The sequence below is a fragment of the Oncorhynchus mykiss genome, chromosome 5 (assembly GCF_057628025.1).
Source record: "Oncorhynchus mykiss isolate SJ-2025 chromosome 5, ASM5762802v1, whole genome shotgun sequence".
NCBI classification, from domain to species: domain Eukaryota; kingdom Metazoa; phylum Chordata; class Actinopteri; order Salmoniformes; family Salmonidae; genus Oncorhynchus; species Oncorhynchus mykiss.
In genome coordinates, this window is record NC_143026.1 from 25,305,348 (window position 1) to 25,328,112 (window position 22,765).

General features: G+C 41.4%; 1 protein-coding gene and 1 long non-coding RNA gene across 11 annotated transcripts in view; both read right to left on the reverse strand.

Moving 5' to 3' along the window:
* LOC110522839 (netrin receptor UNC5D) overlaps positions 1-22,765 on the reverse strand; it is a 301,148-nt gene that overhangs the window by 93,955 nt on the left and 184,428 nt on the right. The window lies entirely within an intron of this gene.
* On the reverse strand, positions 1,222-2,480 carry LOC149983217 (uncharacterized). Its single transcript, XR_016496412.1, has 3 exons — positions 2,092-2,480; positions 1,642-1,714; positions 1,222-1,425 (listed from the first exon to the last, which is right to left on the reverse strand). It is a non-coding gene; the product is annotated as an uncharacterized LOC149983217 (long non-coding RNA).

The window sequence follows — 22,765 nt, forward strand, 5'->3', positions numbered from 1 at the left end:
ATAGCGAGCCAAGCAAAACATGTACAATTGAGAGGAATATGTTAGTTAATGAAGAGACAAACGATTGTGCATATTTTTTTGTCATAAAGTTAATTTACAAAAATAGCTATTTAGCAAGTTAGCTGACTAGCTAACATTAGCCAGCTAGCTAGCTGGTGTTATGGCATGAGTATGACATTGTAATTTGTGTTGTTTAATGTTTTAGGGACTCCTGAGAAAACCAGCAAACCAGGCTGTCGTCTTGGAAACAGTGGATGTAAAGAACCTAGCCAGCTAAAGCATTTACTGCAAATTGAATGTACAATTGTGTAAGCTTGCCTTGCTGTGCAATGCAGCTGAAGTAACATAGCTAGCTAACTATTTACTTGGTAAATGTGCAGTTGAGGTTCAAAATAACTGTATGCATATGGATGTGTGGCTAGCTACAGTATGTAGCCGATCTGTGTATGGACCCTAAAACGTTAGGTTCTGAACTAATAGTCATACCAACCTATGAACCTCAGCTATCATAGTTGTTGTATCAACTTCAAGTCTGAATGGCATTAATGAAGCCTATGGATAGAGTAGAATATAATAACTTTATTGTTCCAAGGATGCAAGTCCTAAATACAATGACTGTAGTTATTACCACGCATGAAATTCCCACATTGTAGCCTGTACATTGAATATATTCACTGATCACGTACTTTTCCTTGGCAAATAAAGGTACGGTTCCGGTATGAATCTCTGTGAGACATTCTTTTTCAGTCATATCCAATACCAGGTGTATCAAACTCCATTCATTGAATGATGCTGTGTCTGCATGCATGTATTACAATTATACACTTCAACAGTGTTTACCACTCCTGCTCCTGGGACATCAATGATTACACATTGTAACTATGCAATAGACTAGGAACATGATTTAAGTGAAGGTTGATTTGTAATTCATATATACAGACCAAAAATCTATGCATATCTAACTCCCTTCATCTGCATTAATCGGAAGACACAGGATAATATTTCAATGAGATACTTAATTTCAACCAGCGGAGAATGTGAAACGCTTTATTGAAGTAAGTTAATTATCCAGGTGTTATAAATACATAATATATTACAATTATGATAACTGTAATATTATATTATAAATACAAGTTCAATCTGTACTTCAATGCACATATGGTATGTATTATGAAACGAGGAAGAAAGACGAGGTGGGGAGAGAGATGTAGAAGACAGAAAAGGAAAGAGGTAAGAAAAGAGGTAGACAGCATATGATTAATGAACTATAGTGCTACCCTAATATTCTCTCAGTTCATCACAATTACAGTGTCTCTAGCAGTGTCTCCTAACCAGCCTTGGGACCCCAGTTGGCCCGAAGGTTATCTTAAGAGCGGGTGAGGTGGCGATGACGGGACTGGCTTCCTCTCTCACATTAAAACATACCTGCAGACGAGAGACAGATGGATAGAGAGAGAGAGCATGATTAAGCCTTGTTTTTTTTATTCTAACACAGTCAGTCATCATAATCATAAAATGCAAAAATGACCTTGGATCATTAACTCTGGGACTCTGGGACATGGCCTACATCTCTATCTGTATTTCAAAGTAAAGCATCTCTTTAATAATACTTTCTGTTGACTCGACCAAGCGACCTCTCACCTATGATCATGCTGTTCCCTCTGTGTCAGCCAGTTCAGATGCGGGAGAGGTTCACCAACACAGCTGATATAACCTAGAGGATTAAGGGAGAAGGGGGAGTGGGATGAAGTGAAGGAGAGACTGTTATTGTGTGTGTGTGTGGTCTCACCTGGTGTCCATACTAAGTGGCTACAGAGTACTTTATGCTGAAAAACAGACACATGGGGACAAACAATAGCAGATAATGTCATTATTAGACATAAATAGCACTTGAAGCTTGATGATGACTTGGCAGCAACAGATAGCAACAGATAGTCACGTGAAAATGGCTGAATGTTTATGTGGTGTAAATCTGAAAATTAGCAGCTGACATCTTAAGGGTTTTTTAATGAATGCATGTGAGACAGGTTCCATGTACAACAAGACAGGCAGAGAGAAAGAGAGAAAAAGAACACAGAACAGTTGAATTACCTCTGGTTATGGACACTTCTGCCAGCAATAAAGCTTCCCACGGCCTGTTCCTCGGACAGTGAACATCTGGCAATATCTACATTTGCGCCCCCTTTATCAGTTTGCACTCTGAAAGTAAAGAAAATAGCTTATTTTTTGTAGATATGAAAACAATAACTGAGATATGACCGTTCAATCTAAAGAAGCTGATTTTTCAGGATACGTCAACACAGCACAGAAAGCTTAATGCCAGACTGGTATTGTGGTTGTTCATTAGGTGATGGGAAATATGCAATATGTATACAACATAATATACTTACCTTCCTTGAAAATCCTTCTATACCGCCAAAGATGACAATATTGTATCTTGAAAAAAACGCATTGGAATTAAAAGTGAAATGTTTAACCTATTAACCTGCTTCCTTATTTAAGTATTACCAGTTGATGAAGAACAACTCCAATTTTATACATCATTGAACATTTGTCTACGAATAAGTAAGAATAAAAAGTTTAAATAACTTCTTAGATTTGATGGAGACACTATACATCTTAGTACCTTATCAATTTATGATTTGTATCAATGTGGACGAGAGACAGGGGAGCAGAAACAGAGTATTTTTGCTGAGCAATGCAATGAAGCTGGATTATTCTGGCAATGATACCTGCACCATCTACACGCTGCAAAGACTCCCAAACTCTTTGCCATTGTACACGATGGATAATTGCTCTGAGACCTCCTTTGACCATTCTAAAGCCTGCATGGGGCATCCTTGCCTTAATGGCCCTGACTTTCTGGTCTAACTCTTCATCTGACATATCAGAATAGCATTCCCTGACAGACATATTGTGTTCTTTCATCCTTCTGTAAAAAAAAGCTAACCGTTACACTGTCATGAAATTTGATTATATATCGACTATGAAACAAATAGGACATGGCCTGATTATGAGTTGCCATGAAAGAAAGTTAGATTAATTCAACTGAAAATGGCGAGAACAGGTGTTCGTAGCTAAATACTTTTGGTTATTCTGAGAATAAAAATGGCATGATTTATCATTCTAAGGTATGTATGCATGTAATATAGTAGAATGTTACGAACCGACACTGAATCGTGGGAGCTAACTACTAGCTATGAAAAGGTTGGACAGAAGAACGCCCAGTGCTGCTTACCTGAGATGCCATCATCACACAGTCATTCTTCGTCTGTGTCCGCTATGACTTCCTTTGTGTCGGAAAAAAGTTGCTTTCAGAACAATTATTTTTGATTGAAAATAAATACGTTCACTCTTGACCAAAAAACGCAAATGTACCTCCATAGCATATAACAATTTGCCTGTGAAAAACCAGACCTTCATACAAACTTGCTCTGCAGAATTCTTGACACACAACCAAAGATGCTGCCATATCCTGCTAGTAATTTGTTATGCTAACTAGTTTGCAAGAGGTTGCATACAGTAGCAACAGCATCAACTACTGATAGAGAAGCAGAGAAGGCAAAGAGTAGTACGCTCAACTGAAAGTTCGACTACAATTAGGGTGTGGAAATGTTATGCCCCTTAGATATTAATTTAGAATCCTCCAATCCACATATGCTGTAGCCTATTCCCACCATCACGTTGTACAGCGCCATATTTGGACACACCTACTCATTCCAGGATTTTGATGTATTTTTTTTACTATTTTCTACATTAAAATAATAATAGTGAATACATCACAACTATAAAATAACATATATGGAATCAGAACAAAGTCTTATTTAGAAGGACAGGTTACTCCTTCCTCCCCGTCGGGGAATTGAACCCCGGTCTCCTGTGTACCCTGCCCCCACAACACAGGGAGTCTTTAGCTAAATAGCCCAGCACTGCGCTGCAGATCATCACGTTGTACAGTGCCATATTTTCTGTTCCATCCTAATGGAAACACATAGGGTTTTTTGTTTTTCTTGGAATAGAAACACCATAATATTAATCAAATAAATTAAGCAAGTACCAGTCAAAGGTTTGGACACACCTACTCATTCAAGGATTTTTCTTTATTTTACTATTTTCTACAATGTAGAATAATAGTGAAGACGTCACAACTATGAAATAACACATAGGGAATCAGTTAAGAACAAATTCTTATTTACAAGGACAGCCTACCCCTTCCTTCCCGTTGGGGAATTGAACCCCGGTCTCCAGCGTGCCCTCCTCGTCTCTGGTAATGCCAATATGGAAGACTATCGAATGCTTCTCAAAGATGCCCTCTGGTGGTCAAACTAGCACTAACTTGCATTAACAGACAAAATGTTTACTCACACACCCGCAACCCATTTAAAACCTCTGGGCCGTGAGTGAATAAGAAAAATATAATATAATAATAATAATACAAAAAAATATATATACTCCAGTCAAATTTAAATGACTAAACAACTAAAAGCAGGTAGAGTGATTAAATAACTTAATCTCTGAAAATGTTTTCTTCAATCACTGTATTTTCAATATGTGACTCGTTTCAGGATCTACTTCACAGGAGACACATTTAGATGCTTTCTGGAACCTGTGAACTTTCATGAGCCGTAATAAACTTGTATGCCATTTGTAAATACGAATAAAATTATTAACATACGAGCCTAGTTGGTTTATCCATGGAAAAAGACAGGAAACTTTCCGCTAGCCATGGTTAGTTGAGATAATGGATGGGTTGGACATGCCGAGAGATGAGTTCGGATTGGTCTGCCATGTAGCGTGCTTCTGTCTATAACATGAACTGCTCAGAATGTAAAGAGAATCCTTTCTACCACAGCTTTTTTTTAAAGATATCATGAAAAACAAAAGTTTTGCCTCTGAGGAGTCTTCTGATGACAGTGATGGGAAAGAAACAGTGATCAACTGTGTTGAAGAAGAAGCTGACAAAGTTTCAAAATCACTGGAATGCCCGGTGGAAGCAGAGTGTGATAGGTAAGGAGATGGAGATAATTCTGGCGTTTGATTGCAAATATGCTGAGGGAGTCGAAAAGAGAACACAGAAGGCTGTTGTATAAAACATCTATATCCGGATTACATCTTCAAACTAAGGCCAACCAGGCGCAGTGGGCTAAGTGCGTGAGGCGTCACTCCAGCCCCGGGTTTGGTCCCAGGCTGTGTTACAGCCGGCCGTGACCAGGAGACCCATGAGGCGGTGCACAATTGGCCCAGTGTTGTCCGGGTTAGGGTAAGGGTTTGGTCGGCCGGGATTTCCCTGTCTCATTGTGGTCTAGCGACTCCTTGTGGCGGGCCGGGCGCCTGCAAGCTGACTTCGGTCATCAGTTGGACGGTGTTTCCTCCAACATACTGCTTGGCAGGGTCATGTTTCAGAGTACGCATGATCTTTACCTCTCCCGTAGGGGAGTTGCAGCAATGAGACAAGACTAACTTCCAACTGGGGAGAAAAAAAGAGGTACACTACAAGTACACAAAAATAAAAAATGAAGGGCAACCATGGCATCCTTGATCTATAAGAGTCTAGCTAGCTAAATTTTCATATATATTATACATTTCAAATTTGGTAAGAAAGTCAATTTCATTGCAAGTTAAAGCATACTGTTAGCTAGCTAACTAATGTTAGCTGGCTGGTTGGCTCACTAGCTAACTCGCTAGCTAGCTAATTTTACAGATATGATCTGTGTAGTAATATTATTCCTATCTCAGCAAGCCATTTGCATTGCTAGTTATAGCCTAATGTTAGCTAGCTAAAGTTGAGCCTAATTGGTTAGCTTTAGCTACCTGTATGTATTTATGGATGGTGGCTAGCTATGGCAATTAGTTTGTATTGCTAAAAGTATGGGTTGGAATTATTGCTTAGTTCACTTGGAAATTTATGACTTCAGTGCAGACAAGACAACTGGGAACTTGGAAAAAAAAACAACCTCCAACTGGGAAAAATCGGTTTGAACGGTCATCCAACTCAGAATTCCAACTCGGGAACTCTGGCCTTTTTCTGTAGCCCCAACTTTCCGACCTGAAGCCCAGTGGCATCATGATTTGACCTTGTATTTTTCCAAGTTCTTTCATTTTTTAGCTAGCTTGATAGCTACATGTCTAAACATATTACATGATCCATCAAGTTAGCCAGGTATGTCTTTGGGTGATTACGGTCATCTATTATATTTCATGAACATGTGTACATGTCTAGACAATAGTGATACTGCTACTATGCAAGTAACCATTTCACTGTACCGTTTACACTTTCTGTATCCTGGGCATGTGACAAATAAACTTAGATTTAATTTGATAAATTGTGTTTATCAGAGACGGTAATATGAAAAACAACATGACCTGCACCAAAGTCAGATTAAGATATAGGCCAAGGACTGCTTTCACCACTTTTAGTCTTGAAATATTTGGTTGTTCACTACGCTAACTCATTATGGTTACCAGATGGCCTCACATGTGAATCCTGATGGATGGGGTTAAAAGGGTGTAAACGATGCTGAATGGGTGTAGACAAAGAAGTGCTCTCCAGTAGGTGTACCAAAATATTCAAGGGCCATTTTCTCAAAGGTGGGGTTTAACAAGTTTATCAACTTTGAAAGCATAATTACTTTCTCAATGTTCCCCAACTGCAGTGTTTGATATACCATTTTCTAGCTCTGAGTTTGTATTTTTATTCTATGTAAAAAAAAAAACATTTCAAATTTTGCTACTTAGGACCTGTCACATGTGCTCCCTCTCTGGCCTCAAGGTCACCAGGCTGCTGATTATTGTGCACACCTGTCACCATAGTCACGCGCATCAGTGCCTAATGACATTCACCTGGACTCCATAATCTCCTTGATTATTTGCCCTATCTATGTCACTCCCTTTGGTTCCTTCCCCAGGCAATATTGTTTCTGTTTCATGTCTATGAGTTTTCATGTTTTATATTATGTTTTGTTTATTCATTAAATGTATTCACTCCCTGAACTTGCTTCCCGACTCCCAGCACACGTTACAGAATAACGCCTCACCAAAGGGAAGCATCAGGGAGTGTTTATTTTATTTTATTTATTTTGTGTTTGAGGTGATGTTGGGTCCGGGTGTCAGTACCGCAGCTTCCAGGGAGGCCTCAGCCGGTTCGTCGGACTCTCATGCCTCAGCTGGCTCGACAGGCTCCCATGTCTCAGCTGGGTGAACAGGTTCCTGTGCCTCGGACGAAGCAACCGGGGAGGTCTCAGCTGGCTCATCAGGCTCTCACGCCTCAGCCAGTTCGTCAGGTTTCTGCGCCTCAGCAGAGGCGACAGGTCCGCTCCTGATCCCGGGATCGTCCCTTTGTTTGGCATCCTGCGGCTGGAGCCGTGTGCCAGGGAGGGGGTACTGTCAGGTATGCTCTATCTCCGGCGCTCTAGTTAGCCATGCTCCCGCGCCTCAGCCGGATTGACAGGTTCCTGTGCCTCAGCAGAGGTGACCGGTCCGCTCCTGTACCCGGGATCGTCAATTTTGGTCTGCACCCGGCGGCTGGAGCTGCACATTGGGGGGGGGGGGTTTACTTTCACATGTGCTCCCTCTATGGCCTCTAGGTCACCAGGCTGCTGATTATTGCACACAACTGTCACCATAGTCACGTACATCAGTGCCTAATAACATTCACCTGGACTCCATCATTTCCTTGATTATCTGCCCTATCTATGTCACTCCCTTTGGTTCCTTCCCCAGGCATTATTGTTTCTGTTTCAGTTTCATGTCTGTGCGTTTTTCGTGTTTCTTCTTTTGTATTATGTTTCGTTCATTCATTAAATGTATTCACTCCCTGAACTTGCTTCCGTCCCCCAGCGCACACGTTACAGGACCGAATCGATCTGGATGTTCACATATGTTCTCAAACCAGTGAGATTATTAGCAGTTACCAGTTAGACTCCTGCTAGCAAGAATGAAAAGGCGTTCAAGATGTGTATAGTAAGCTACATAGACAACTATGAAGGTGAGTACCAAGTCAGTGACAGATATAATGTTAGCTAGATACAATCATTAGCTAGCTTATTTAACTATTAACTGTAGCTAGCTAGTTACTTCGTAAAATTGACAGAATCTACCTGAGAATGTGTGTATTTTCGTTAGCTTGGTTAAGTTATGCTTGCTAGCTATATTTGCTAGCTAAAAATAACTGTTATTCATGTCTTCTACACAGTATTTAACAAAGATACTTTGACAGGGGAGATCACCGTGAGGGCTGCCTGTCACAGGTCGGTGAGGAAGATTGAAAAGCCGCACAGCATGAGAGTAGGGAAAGGTTATAGATAGGTACTAAGGACCTTGTTAAACATCTCCTGTGAGACACTGTCATCATGGTCAAAATGTGTTGGAGACCGTGTCAACGTTAAATCTTATCAGTAGATAGATATTAATGATGGGTCCCAATCCCAATTTAGAATTGCCCACTTAACAAGTTATTTGGTAAAGATCTGTTGATGCAGTGTTTGGTAATTGTGTTACTGAGACACAATCTATTCCTGTATAGTTTAATGAGCCCCTAGTTAATAAGACTAGACACTACTATGTTTATTGTTATTTATGGGCCGCATCATTCTTGTTTCTCACTTCAGTCACTTCACTTATCTTCACAGATGGTGTTAAAGCACTCCGTACCAGTGATAGTGGTTCAAAGCCACTGCTTCTGTGTTGCAGGAAGTGCTCTGTGCAATCATCTGGTGGCCCTTCTTTATCAGACAGCGCACTACTCTCAACTAAACATTCCTGCTGCACCACCAGTTCACAGCTGCACAGACACAGAACAGTGTTGGCACACGCCAAGAACACTTGTGAGTCTATCAATATACATAAAAAAATGCACCTGAAAGGTATTCAGCCTATGTAACAGTAAATCCTTGTTAATTAGGGTGTGAAACCAGGTCCGGTTGATGAGATAGAGTTCCGTAAATCTACTAACTCTTGTGCTGATGGAATAAGGTAAGTTGGAGGTTCCTAGAATGGAAACATTTTAGAAAACATTTTCTTGTGATTGTATCCAGATGATAATGACAAATGTTTGGGACAAAGACTGGGGTTAAATATATAATCTATAAATCTGTATATTTTAATTAATTTTATTTGAACTTTCGGGCTTGTGCTCTTTCTGATGTTAAGGTTTTAAAATGTTTTGCAGAAGTTCTCTCTACAAAGCACTCAATGGATAAATGCCTGGACCTTCTCCTCGTCTCAGAAACGTATGCCAACTTTTCTCCACTTACTGCCCCTCTTGTGACAACAATGGAAATGTCAGCTGGCGTGCCCCTGGTTGAGTCCGCCTTTGGGCCAGTGCAAGCCGGCAGTGTTCTGTCCTATCAGCTTCCACAGCCAAAGACCCGTGAAATTGTGAAGATTGCCGATGCCACTTCTCCACCAATACTTCCATTAGATGGCTACAGGCTTCAGGCTTCCCAGTGTGCTTACGTCCTTAGCCATCAGGAGCAGTTCCACCTCAAGGCATTAGAGACAACCTACGAGATGTCACACAAAGTCGAGGTTGCTACAAGGGAGCAGAGCAGCAGCCCGGAATGGAATCAGTTCAGGAAAATGAGAATAACATCCTCTCGTTTCCGAGAGGTTTGCCATGTCCGGGGAGAGACCTCAGCTGACCACCTAGCTGAGCAGATGTTCAAGGGATCTGGTATGCAGACCATGGAGATGAAGATACAGAATGGAGAGCTGAAGTTGAAGAGATCTCATGCTTACTACTGGCAGGTGCAAGGTCAAATCCTTCTCACAGGTTGTAGCTGGTGTGACTTTGTCATCTGTGCACAGGAGGATGTCCTAGTTGAAAGGATATATAAAGATCTACAGGTTTCAAAAACTATAAGAGAGAAGGTTGACCACTTTTATTTTTACCACTACTTGCAGAAGTGTCTCTCGCACCTGAATGGATCCCCTGCATGGGTGCCAAGTTTAGTGGTTTTATGAAAAATAAATATTGATGTTCTCGTGAAGAAATCTACAGTAGAATAGATATGTTTAAAAAAAAATGTATTGCAGCAAATGTTCAACAGTTCAGTTAATCAATTACACATCTCTAACATTGTATTCTATCTTGCATTCTGGCTATTCTGTGTTTACTTGATTTCTTTCCCCCACCCCTGTTACTCATTGCCTAATTAAAGCCGATACAAGCTCCACACAAACGATTGATACATGTCGTAGATAAACAAATTATTATTTTGCTGCTAGCAAATAAACACATGTACATTTACACTGGCTTGGCCCATGCTCTGGACCGGATCAGAGACGGCACAGTCCATAGGCAGCGCACCTTGTTCTTCATTTCTTCATCCCCCACAGTCGGAGCAGGAGGTTTCAGTCTTCTTTCCCAAACACCAGGTCTCTTTTGAATGTGCCAGTTCCACGCGAAGACAGTAGGAACAACACCTCTTTTAAGGTATTGTTGTCGCTCCCCAGTTTTTCCCTCCACAAAGTCACTTTCGACAAAATGTGTACGACACACCTTTGTGTGTTTGGTGACAGCTAAGTTGTCACGACGTACTGCCACCAACCACCTTTTTCTGAGCTCTACATGGACCGGGAAACGATGGAAGCTCACAATACCAATACATTTGGAAGAAACTGAACACAGAGGCACTGAACAATGTTCATTAGCACCTCCTTCGCGGGGCTGTAATTTAAACGTAGTCATTGCAAACTATTTCAGTCAGAAATGCATCGACGATAGCTAGTAAACTAATGATAAAAACAATAGCAGAACTCGCTCCCGAAGTCATCAACCTGATCGGAAGTAAATAAGAACGTTGGAGGTGGTATAATGGATAGAGCCTGTTGCTATCAATATAGCATTAAAAACACATTTGAGATTGCATTGTGGGGATAATGCCAGGATGTCATACTTCTACTGAGGAATATAACCGTCTTTTCAGACAACAGCTGATAATCAGCTGGCGGGAAACAACACAATATTGCATTCTCAGTATGGGTGAGCCTAGTATGATATTCGTTGCTTACTGCATACATTTTACTAAACGGTACATTCTAAATAGGATGTAGTATGATTAGTACACAGTATGTCGTTTTAGTAATTAGTAGGTAAGGCCGACACGGCCACACACACAGACACTGGGGCAGGCACAATCTGTTGATGCAGTGCATGTTTCACAGCCATGACCCTGAAGGACGTGCACAAAGAATCGTCTATCAGAGAACCGCACAGATTGTACAAATGGTAACCAACTAGGTAATCTGTTCTCAACGATATGGATAGATACATGTTAGATTATGTAGAATAAACTACATAACACCATTAATCAATATACTGTATACTGTATTATATACTTTGCTTAGAAGAACCTATAAGAAGATTAGCAATTGGTTTGGCAATATCGTCATTATCACATGCCCAAAGCCAAGTAATAGGATAGCACTCAGAAATGGTGAATGATAGCTAGATTGTCATGTACAACTCAGTGACAGGGTGGTGATATTCAGAGCTTAATGAAAATGTAAAAGTATACAGAGAGGCAGGGATGGATTGATGGAGCCCTAAACTGACTGTGCTAATTTGGGAGTGCCTTCAGGGAGTCATAGACATGCTGTTCACACAGAGAGAGCTGACTGCCGACATAGATAACAGGCTCTGTGTGTGTGTGTGTGTGTGTGTGTGTGTGTGTGTGTGTGTGTGTGTGTGTGTGTGTGTGTGTGTGTGTGTGTAACCGACATGTCAGGGACAAACAGGTCTGCAGTAGAGGTAAAGGGAAGGGCTTGTTCAGTATCTGAGAGAGAAAGAGAGTGAGCGAGAAAGACAGTGAGAGAAAGAGTGAGTGAGGAGATTAAGTGAGTGACTGAGGGAGACAGACCGAGAAAGTGAGAGTGAATGAGAGAAAGAAGGGAGAGAGTGAGGTGGAGATAGAGAAAGAAAGGGTGTAAAAAAGGAGAGAAAGATAAATGAAAATGGAGATAAAACATGTCATATACAGGAGAGTAGCATGATAAAATCGGTCATTGATTTTACATGTCCTCCAATAAACACTCATTTGAAACCTCATCAAATGAACTATTTCTCATTTCCAGGGTCATTGTTTCAGAAGACAAACCCTACTGTCCTTTGATTACTTTCACAGTTTCATATAGGGCTGTATAACTGCCCACTGACTTTCACAAGCCAATCTCCAACCACTCTCTCTCCTAACCACTAACTGGGCCTGAGTACAACCAAAGCATGAAGAAACATGGTGAAACAGCACGAATACTACATTTCTTCTTGCTTGAGCCAATCAGATAGAATATTATTACGCTTGGAATGACAACAAACAGTATTAATGCCGCCGGAAGCCAGCTGCTTAGTCATAAATTAACGAACAAATCCTTTTTTGGTAATTAAGTAGGCAAGTGACATAATCATTCGTTAATTACTAACACACAACCGTGTTGACATTTGAGAAGAGGGTTGAGGTATACGGCGCAGAAAGCCCATTAACCTGTGTCGCTTCCTCATCTCGTCTCATGGACAGGAATACAGATTTAGGATCTTAATTTGGTCACTCTTTTGTTGCTGAGAATTTTCCTGCACGGCAGGAAATGCAAAATTGTAGTGTATGAGTTTAGTTTGTAATTTCCACTTTGAAAATTCAGACTTGATTTGACCTAACAAAAAAATGAATCAACCCCTACAATATTGTCCACACACTATAATCCACTTAATAATTCACATTTCCTGTTGCTAGAGGATTATTTTGCTGCTGAAGCAAACTGGCTCAAATTAAGATCCTGCATCTATACATCACACCGATTTAGATTTCCTGTCAAATCTGCATTTAACCATGAACAAACAGCTACTTACACAGGCCATGTGTCTCTGTAAACACATAGAGAAACACAACTTGTATGTAGTCAATAAGGGATCAATTAAAGATATAGGATCTTCATTTGATCACCCTGTTGCAGGAGAACTTTCCTGCAATGCAGGAAATGTTAAACTTGGAGTGTATTTGAGGTTTAGAAAGGCTTCTGAAGTTTGTAATTTCCACTTTTACATTTCAGACTTGAAATCAACCCCTACAAAAATGTCCATCAATTATAATCTACATAATAATTTGCATTCCTGTATTTTCCCTCTGTAGCAAACTGGCTAAAATTAAGATCCTACATCTGTATGGAAGGTTTGCTATGAAAATTATGGGAGAATAAATGAGTGGGTGAAGTCAGTGGTAGAACATGTGGCATATGGATGGTGGACTCTACATGTCAGAGGTTATAAGGAATGAAGGAGATGGGGAGATATGGAGGGAAGGGGAAGGGGACAGGGAGCGATGGAGGAGATGAGAATTGGATTGGGAGCGTGGCGGAGCAGCCAGTAAGCATGGGTGTGTGAGATGGAGAGACAGTAGGGGAGCACCTGTTGAAATCAAAGCAGGGTGGCGGCTGATTGGGGGAAATACATACTGTATACACACACAAACACACAGCATATACCCCCCCCCCCCCCCCCCCCACACACACACACACACACTAACACAGCAGTAGGAGCAGGAGGCCAGTTTTCCATTGGATGATTGACAGGTAGGGCAGTGTATTTCACCAGGGAGGAGTGGAAGAGGAGGAGGAGGGGAGTAGGAGATGAGACTCCTGGGTCCATCTCCAACTGGGGGATTTCCAGCAACACAATGGAAGATGGAGAGGGAGAGGGTGCAACATGTGTAGTGATTGCCTTCAAAGTACTGCAGAGGTACTGGCTGGGGCAGCGCATTGACTACAATACAATTTCCCTAACAATTTCCAAACACATCAACACAGAAGATGTAGTGCCCGAGGTGTGCTGCTATGGTATGTGACAGGCTACAGAGCACAACACTGATATACAGCTGGGAAACAATAAAGAGGTTTGCTGTGAACTGCCTCAGAAGAGGATATATCCTCAGGTAAAATAGAGAAGGTAAAATATCGATTGCTTTTCCCTTTGTCCAACACCTCGCCGTTCTAAACAAGAATTAGGCTGGGGTTCTATCAGAATGCCGATTAAGCTGGGGTTCTATCAGAATGCCCATTAAGCTGGGGTTCTATCAGAATGAAGATTAGGCTGGGGTTCTATTAGAATGACGATTAGGCCGGGGTTCTATCATAATGCCGATTAGGCTGGGGTTCTATCAGAATGCCCATTAGGCTGGGGTTCTATCATAATGCTGATTAGGCTGGAGTTATATCAGAATGCAGAATAGGCCGGGGTTCTATCAGAATGTAGATATAGCTAAGTTGTAAATCAGAAGGCAGATACAGTATGACCTGATTTCTAAATCAGAATGCAGCTTTGAGTTCCATAGATCAGAATGCAGATTTGGCTGCAGTTTTAGAACCACTCTACATTTCTCTGGGGCAGAGCCATGCCACAGATTTCATCGCTCTCCCTTTATCTCTCAGTTGAATCTTTAAAACAGCCCAAAGCCCAACAGAGACAGACGACTGTTCCTTTTGTTCAAATATTCATGGCCCCTCTCTCATCTGTCATCTAAAGACAGAAACATACACACACACCAGAGACACTAGGCCCTCAATGGAATGAGATTGACACCCCTGCCATAGAGAAACTTCACAGGTGGTGTGTGCGTGTGTGGATGTTCACAAGGGTTGTGTATCCACGTGGTCGACAGCATGCTAGCTTCATACAGCCTCAGCTCGGCAGGTAGGGAGATAGTGCTTCCCTCAGCTCTTCTCGTAATCAAAGTGTAAACAGCGCTGAACCAAAAGTGGGTTACCTGGCTGTTAAACTGACAAAGAGCCTCCCATCTCCATCCCATCAGCCCCGACTCCTCATAGACTCACATTAAAATCCCACCAAAAATTACGCACCTAAATAAATCCCTCAAACCACACTCATGTGCATCCGTCACTCGCATAAAATATTTCAGAAAATTCACCAGGGATCTCGGAAGAGCTTTTTTCTTCCCCCAAAGATGGAGAAAATGAGGAGTAGGAAATGTTAGTGAGTAAATTTAGACTTTTTGCTTTCATTGCTATTTTGGGGATGTTATGGTGTGTGTAATATGCTATCGGCTGGTGGGTGTAAGGTGGTTTCATATGCTCACATGGATAATATTCATTCTTCCACATACTGTGCCTGTAAGTGCTCCATTTACAGTGCTATCAGAAAGTACCCCTTGACTTTTTCCACATTTTGTTGTGTTACAGCCTGAATTTAAAATGGATTAAATTGCGATTTTGTGTCATTGGCCTACAAACAATACCCCATAATTGTCACGCCCTGGTCTTAGTATTTTGTGTTTTCTTTATTAATTTGGTCAGGCCAGGGTGTGACATGTTTTTTTTTACGTGGTGTGTTTTGTCTTGGGGTTTTTCGTAGTATTGGTTTTGTGGCTTAGTGGGGTTTTCTAGCATAGTCTATGGCTGTCTGGAGTGGTTCTCAATCAGAGGCAGGTGTTTATCGTTGTCTCTGATTGGGAACCATATTTAGGCAGCCATATTCTTTGAGTGTTTTGTGGGTGATTGTTCCTGTCTCTGTTTGTGCACCAGTATAGGCTGTTAGGTTTTCTCGTTACATTTATTGTTTTGTTAGTTTGTTCATGTGTAGAGTCTTTATTAAAGTACCATGAATAGAAACCACAATGCATTTTGGTCCGCCTCTCCTTCACTTCAAGAAAACCGTAACAATAATGTTAAAGTGGAATTATGTTTTAAGCCATTTTTACTAATTCATTACAAATTCAACGCTGAAACGTCTTGAGTCAACCCCTTTGTAATGGCAAGGCTAAATAAGTCAAATGAGAAGTTGCATGGCCTCACTCTGTGTGCAATGAATGACTACATCATCTCTGTACACCACACATAAAAGTATCTGTAAGGTCCCTCAGCTGAACAGTGAATTTCAAACACAGATTCAACCACAAAGACCAGGGAGGTTTTGCAATGACTCAAAAGGGCACCCATTGGTAGATTAAAAAAAAGCAGACATGGAAAAGCCCTTTGAGCATGGTGAAATTATTAATTACATTTTGGATGGTGTATCAATACACACAGTCAATTTAAAGATACAGGTGTCCTTCCTAACTCAGTTGCTGGAAAGGAAGGAAACCGCTCAGGGATTTCACCATGAGGCCAATGGTGACTTTAAAACAGTTACAGAGTTTAATGGCTGTTACAGGAGAAAACTGAGGTTGGATCAACTGCGTTGAAGTTACTCCACAATACTAACCTAAATGACAGAGTGAAAATAAGGAAGCCTGTACAGAATACAATTTCTTCCTAAACATGCATCCTGTTTGTAATAAAGTACTTAATAAAACTGTTAAACTGCTTGGCGCACCCATCCCGTCAGCGGGATAATTTTCGTCAACATCCGCTGAATTGCAGAGCGCCAAATTCAAATTAAATTACTAAACATATTCAATTTTCATGAAATCACAAGTGCAATATAGCAAAACACATCTTAGCTTGTTGTTAATCCACCTGGCATGTCAGATTTCAAAAAAGCTTTTAGGCGAAAGCAAAACAGGCGTTTATGTAAGGACATCTCTCTCAGTAGACAAAACTTTACAAACAGCTAGCATCAAAGTAGATTGGTCACAAAAGTCAGAAACGCAATAAAATGAATCGCTTAAAATGAATCCCTTTGATGATCTTCGGATGTTTGCACTCACGAGACTCCCAGTTACACAATAAATGTTCCTTTTGTTCCATAAAGATTATTTTTATATCCAAAATACCTCCATTTGGTTGGCGCGTTTTGTTCAGAAATCCACAGGCTCGAGCGGGCATGACGGGGCAGACGAAAATTCCAAATAGTATCCGTCAAGTTCGTAGAAACATGTCAAACGTTTTTATAATCAATCCTCAGGTTGTTTTTACAATAAATAATCAATAATATTTCAACCGGACTGTAGCTTTTTCAATAGGAGAGAGAGAGAAAATGTCTGCTCCAAGCTGCTCGCGCATGCAAAACTCTGCTGGCACCCAGCCATCCACTGACGCGATGTGATCTTTCTCGCTCATTTTTCAGAATAAAAACCTGAAACTATGTCTAAAGACTGTTGTGGAAGCCATAGGAAAATGAATCTGGTTGATATCCCTTTAAATGGAGGGAAGGCATGCAATGGAACTAGGGAGCTTTCGCCAGCAATATCAGTTCTGTTATACTCACAGACAATATTTTGACAGTTTTGGAAACTTTAGAGTGTTTTATATGCATATTCTTGAATCTGGGCCTGAGAAATAGGCAGTTTCATTTGGGTATGTTTTTCATCCAAACATCAAAATACTGTCCCCTACACCCAAAAGGTTAAAAACGTGGAAAATAAATTCATGTCCTGAATACAAAGCATTATGTTGGGGCAAATCCAGCACAACACATCACTGAGTAAGTATCACTCTTCATAATTTCAAGCATGTTGTTGGCTGCATCATGTTATGGCTAGGCTTGTCATCGGCAAGGCCTAAGGATTTTTTTTTAGGGTAAAACTAAACAAAGTAGAGCTTAGCACATGCAAAATCCTTGAGGCAAACGTGGTCAGTCTGCTTTCCAACAGAAACTGGGAGACAAATTCACCTTTCAGCAGGAGACTAACCTAAAACACAAGGCCACATATATACTGGAGTTGCTTACCAAGACAACATTGAATGTTCCTGAGTGGCTTAGTCACAGTTTTGACTTAAATGGGCGTGAAAATATATGGCAAGACTTGAAAATGGCTGTCTACCAATGATCAACAACCAACTTGACAGAGCATGAAGAATTTTTGAAAGAATAATGTGGGCAAAGTTCTTACTGACTTACCCAGAAAGACACAGCTGTAATCACTGCCAAAGGTTGATTCTAACATGTATTTACTCAGGGGTGTGAATACTTACGCAAATTAGATATTTCTGTATTTCATTTTCAATACATTCGCAAAAATGTCTAAAACATGTTTTACTTTGTCATTACGGAATATTGTGTGTAGATGGGTGATTATTATTGTTTCAATACATTTTACATCTAGGCTGTAACACAACAAAATGTGGAATAAGTCAGGAGGTATGAATACTTTCTGAAACCACTGTATGGTTGCAAAGTGTTTTTCTGAAAACCATAATGACATCAACACAACCTTTCTTTCTTACGTTGGGTTCTTCTCAGAAGTGTGACCGTCAACAAGCCAGTTCCCTTCATTAGCAGCATCCGCGATCATGGTTCTTCCATAACCTCCCTATATCCTCCTGGAGTCCAACTGGGTAACAGCTTTCTGTGTGAAAGTATGGCCTATAGGGACTTCCTGTCACTGCAACAACAGCTGACACCAGTAATCCATAGAGAAAAAGGGCTGCCATGTTAACTCGCTAATGAATCACCTCTAAGGTATAATCCCCCTTTCCTCTCCATACTCTTCCCTCTTTAATTTCACATTCATGTCATCCAATTGACATCAGCTAAATCAAATCAAATCAAATCAAATGTATTTATAAATCCCTTCTTACATCAGCTGATGTCACAAAGTGCTGTACAGAAACCCAGCCTAAAGCCCCAAACAGCAAGCAATACATAGCCTTAAAGCTATAAGCTATAGCCTTAAATCACGTTACAGATGATTTCAGACCCTCTACATCCCACACACCTGTTTCTACCGACTTCACATGTGAGAACTAACGGGATAATATTATGATGCTTGGCTTTGTCATGTGACCAATTACCTAATTCTTACAGTAATACTAGGAGGCCCCCGAGACACTTTATGTGTTTCATATCTCCACCAATCTATCAATGTTCTCTCAGTCATTTTGAAAGCTTTGTTCCGTCGGTGTCTGAAAATAACGTGCAACAAAGAATGACAGTGCCAGCAGAGAAAAGGGTATAATTACACCCTCACTTTCTTTCCCTACGTATCATCTTTTATCTGTTATGTCTGCTTCTCTGTCATAGGACAGACAGGGACATAATTAAAAGTATTGTGTGGAAGAAATATACAATCGAAGCAGCAATCACACTATGGCAACCAGACAGCTAACTCTTTGCTAATGCAAAGTGTACTCCGTGCCAAGGCTATATGAATAAGTAAAAACCTCAGAAAACAACAGTCTTACTTAGATAGCATTGAACAAAATGGCTGGCCAGGGAAAATTGTATTATTAAAATGATTTATTAATATTTTACAAAATAAATCTTGCTCACAGACGTTAAGACAGGTTTAGGACGTTGAACGTGTAAAATATATCTTCAAAGTTGTCATTTCATTAAATTGTCTGGCAGGGAATCGAATGGGACTCATTAATAAAAAGTTAATATCCTGAAAAAAGGACAAAAGTTCTTGCAAATTTTTATTAATATCATTACTCATCTGTCATCCTGTGCGAGGTAGACTATGCGGGAAGGTGTCACTTTGAGCTTTTTTCCCCATTAAATATATCTCATCTAGCTTAGTTCCTTCTATTAGTGCACGATAAAACAGTGACCAGGCAAACCGCTCAACCACAGAAAACCACAGTCATGATAAAGGCACAATCTGGGATATTTCCTGGTGTTCAATGGTTACACTTCTCCAACCCCATCCTTCAGCTTTATACCAAACCAAGTTGCAGGCTTACATTAGGGGTTGAAACATAAACTCAGGATTGTGCCTTTAAGGCCATCATTGCAAATGATGACAGACCAGTGAAGGCTCCTCAGTGTAGGAAGGGGAAGGCCATTCTCCTCAATTATTTAAAAAATGTAAGTAGCGAAACATTTAAAAAAGTTACTATTTTTAGATAAAACTATATTAAATATATTCACGTCACCAAATATTTGATTAAAACACTGTTTTGTAAAGAAGGTCTACAGTAGCCTCAGCAGGGTAGCACCAGTAGGGTAGCACCATGGTGTAGCTGGAGGACAGCTAGCATCTGTCCTACTCTGGGTACATTGACTTCAATACAAAGCATAGGAGGCCCATGGTTCTCACCCCATTCCAAAGACTTGCACAGTAATTATGACAGCTAAGGACCCTGGGACGAAACACCTCCCTCTGTAACTGGATCCTGGACTTCCTGACAGGCCTCCCCAATGTGGTAAGGGTAGGTAACAACACATCCACCACGCTGATCCTTAACACGCACCTCAGAGGTGCGTGCTCAGTCCACTCCTGTACTCCCTGTTCACTCATGACTGCACGGCCAGGCACAACTCCAACACCATCATTAAGTTTGCCGATGACACAACAGACGAGACAGCATATAGGGAGGAGGTCAGAAACCTGGCAGTGTGGTGCCAGGACAACAACCTCTCCCTCAACGTGATCAAGACAAAGGAGATGATTATGGACGACAGGAAAAGGAGAACTGAGCACGCCCCCATTCTCATCGACGGGTCTGCAGTGGAGCAACAGACGAGACAGCATATAAATCAAATCAAATCAAATTGTATTTGTCACATACACATGGTTAGCAGATGTTAATGCGAGTGTAGCGAAATGCTTGTGCTTCAAGTTCCGACAATGCAGTAATAACCAACAAGTAATCTAACTAACAATTCCAAAACGACTGTCTTGTACACAGTGTAAAAAAAAGAATAAAGAATATGTACATAAGGATATATGAATGAGTGATGTACAGAGCAGCATAGGCAAGATACAGTAGATGGTATCGAGTACAGTATATACAAATGAGATGAGTATGTAAACAAAGTGGCATAGTTAAAGTGGCTAGTGATACATGTATTACATAAGGATACAATCGATTATATAGAGTACAGTATATACGTATGCATATGAGATGAATAATGTAGGGTAAGTAACATTATATAAGGTAGCATTGTTTAAAGTGGCTAGTGATATATTTACATCATTTCCCATCAATTCCCATTATTAAAGTGGCTGGAGTTGAGTCAGTGTGTTGGCAGCAGCCACTCAATGTTAGTGGTGGCTGTTTAACAGTCTGATGGCCTTGAGATAGAAGCTGTTTTTCAGTCTCTCGGTCCCAGCTTTGATGCACCTGTACTGACCTCGCCTTCTGGATGATAGCGGGGTGAACAGGCAGTGGCTCGGGTGGTTGATGTCCTTGATGATCTTTATGGCCTTCCTGTAACATCGGGTGGTGTAGGTGTCCTGGAGGGCAGGTAGTTTGCCCCCGATGATGCGTTGTGCAGACCTCACTACCCTCTGGAGAGCCTTACGGTTGAGGGCGGAGCAGTTGCCGTACCAGGCGGTGATACAGCCCGCCAGGATGCTCTCGATTGTGCATCTGTAGAAGTTTGTGAGTGCTTTTGGTGACAAGCCGAATTTCTTCAGCCTCCTGAGGTTGAAGAGGCGCTGCTGCGCCTTCTTCACAATGCTGTCTGTGTGAGTGGACCAATTCAGTTTGTCTGTGATGTGTATGCCGAGGAACTTAAAACTTGCTACCCTCTCCACTACTGTTCCATCGATGTGGATAGGGGGGTGTTCCCTCTGCTGTTTCCTGAAGTCCACAATCATCTCCTTAGTTTTGTTGACGTTGAGTGTGAGGTTATTTTCCTGACACCACACTCCGAGGGCCCTCACCTCCTCCCTGTAGGCCGTCTCGTCGTTGTTGGTAATCAAGCTTACCACTGTTGTGTCGTCCGCAAACTTGATGATTGAGTTGGAGGCGTGCGTGGCCACGCAGTCGTGGGTGAACAGGGAGTACAGGAGAGGGCTCAGAACGCACCCTTGTGGGGCCCCAGTGTTGAGGATCAGCGGGGAGGAGATGTTGTTGCCTACCCTCACCACCTGGGGAGGATATAGGGAGGAGGTCAGAAACCTGGCAGTGTGGTGCCAGGACAACAACTCTCCCTCAACGTGATCAAGACAAAGGAGATGATTATGGACTACAGGAGAAGGAGGACCGAGCACGCCCCCATTCTCATCGACGGGTCTGCAGTGGAGCAGGTTGAGAGCTTCAAGTTCCTTGGCGTCCAAATCACCAAGAAGCTAACATGGTCCAAGCATACCAAGACAGTCGTGAATAGGGCAAACCTATTCCCTTTCAGGAGACTGAAAAGATTTGGCATGGGTCCTCAGATCCACAAAAGGTTCTACAACTGCACCATCGAGAGCATGGTAAAAGCAGTTGCATCATTGCCTGGTATGGCAACTGCTCGGCCTCCGACCGCAAGGCACTACAAATTGTAGTGCGGTACAACCCAGTACATCACTGTGGCCAAGCTTCTTGCCATCCAGGACCTCTATACCAGGTGGTGTCAGAGGAAAGCCCAAAAAATTGTCAAAGACTCCAGCCCCCCTAGTCATAGACTGTTCTCTGTGCAACTGCACTAGAAGCAGTACCGGAGTGCCAAGTATAGGTCCAAAAGGCTTCTAAACTGCTTCTTCCCCCAAGTCATAAGACTATTGATCATCTAATCAAATGGCTACACAGACTACTTGCATTGCCCCCCCCCCCCCCTCTTTTACGCTGCTGCTACTCTGTTATTATCTATGCATAAGTCACTTTAATAACTCTACCCACATGTACAGTATATATTATCTCAATTACCTCGACTAACCGGTGCCCCCGCACATTGACTCTGTACCGGCATACCCTGTATATAGCTTTGCTATTGTTATTTTACTGACGCTTTTTAATTATTGGTTACTTTATTTATTTTTTATTTTTCTTAAAACTGCATTGTTGGTTAAGGTGCTTGTTAGTAAGCATTTCAATGCGAGGTCTACTACACATGTTGTATTTGGTGCATGTGACAAATAACATTTGATTTTAACTTCCGGAGGACGTCCTCCAACCTATCAGAGCTCTTGCAGCAACTGACATGTTTTCCACCTAATCAAAGGATCAG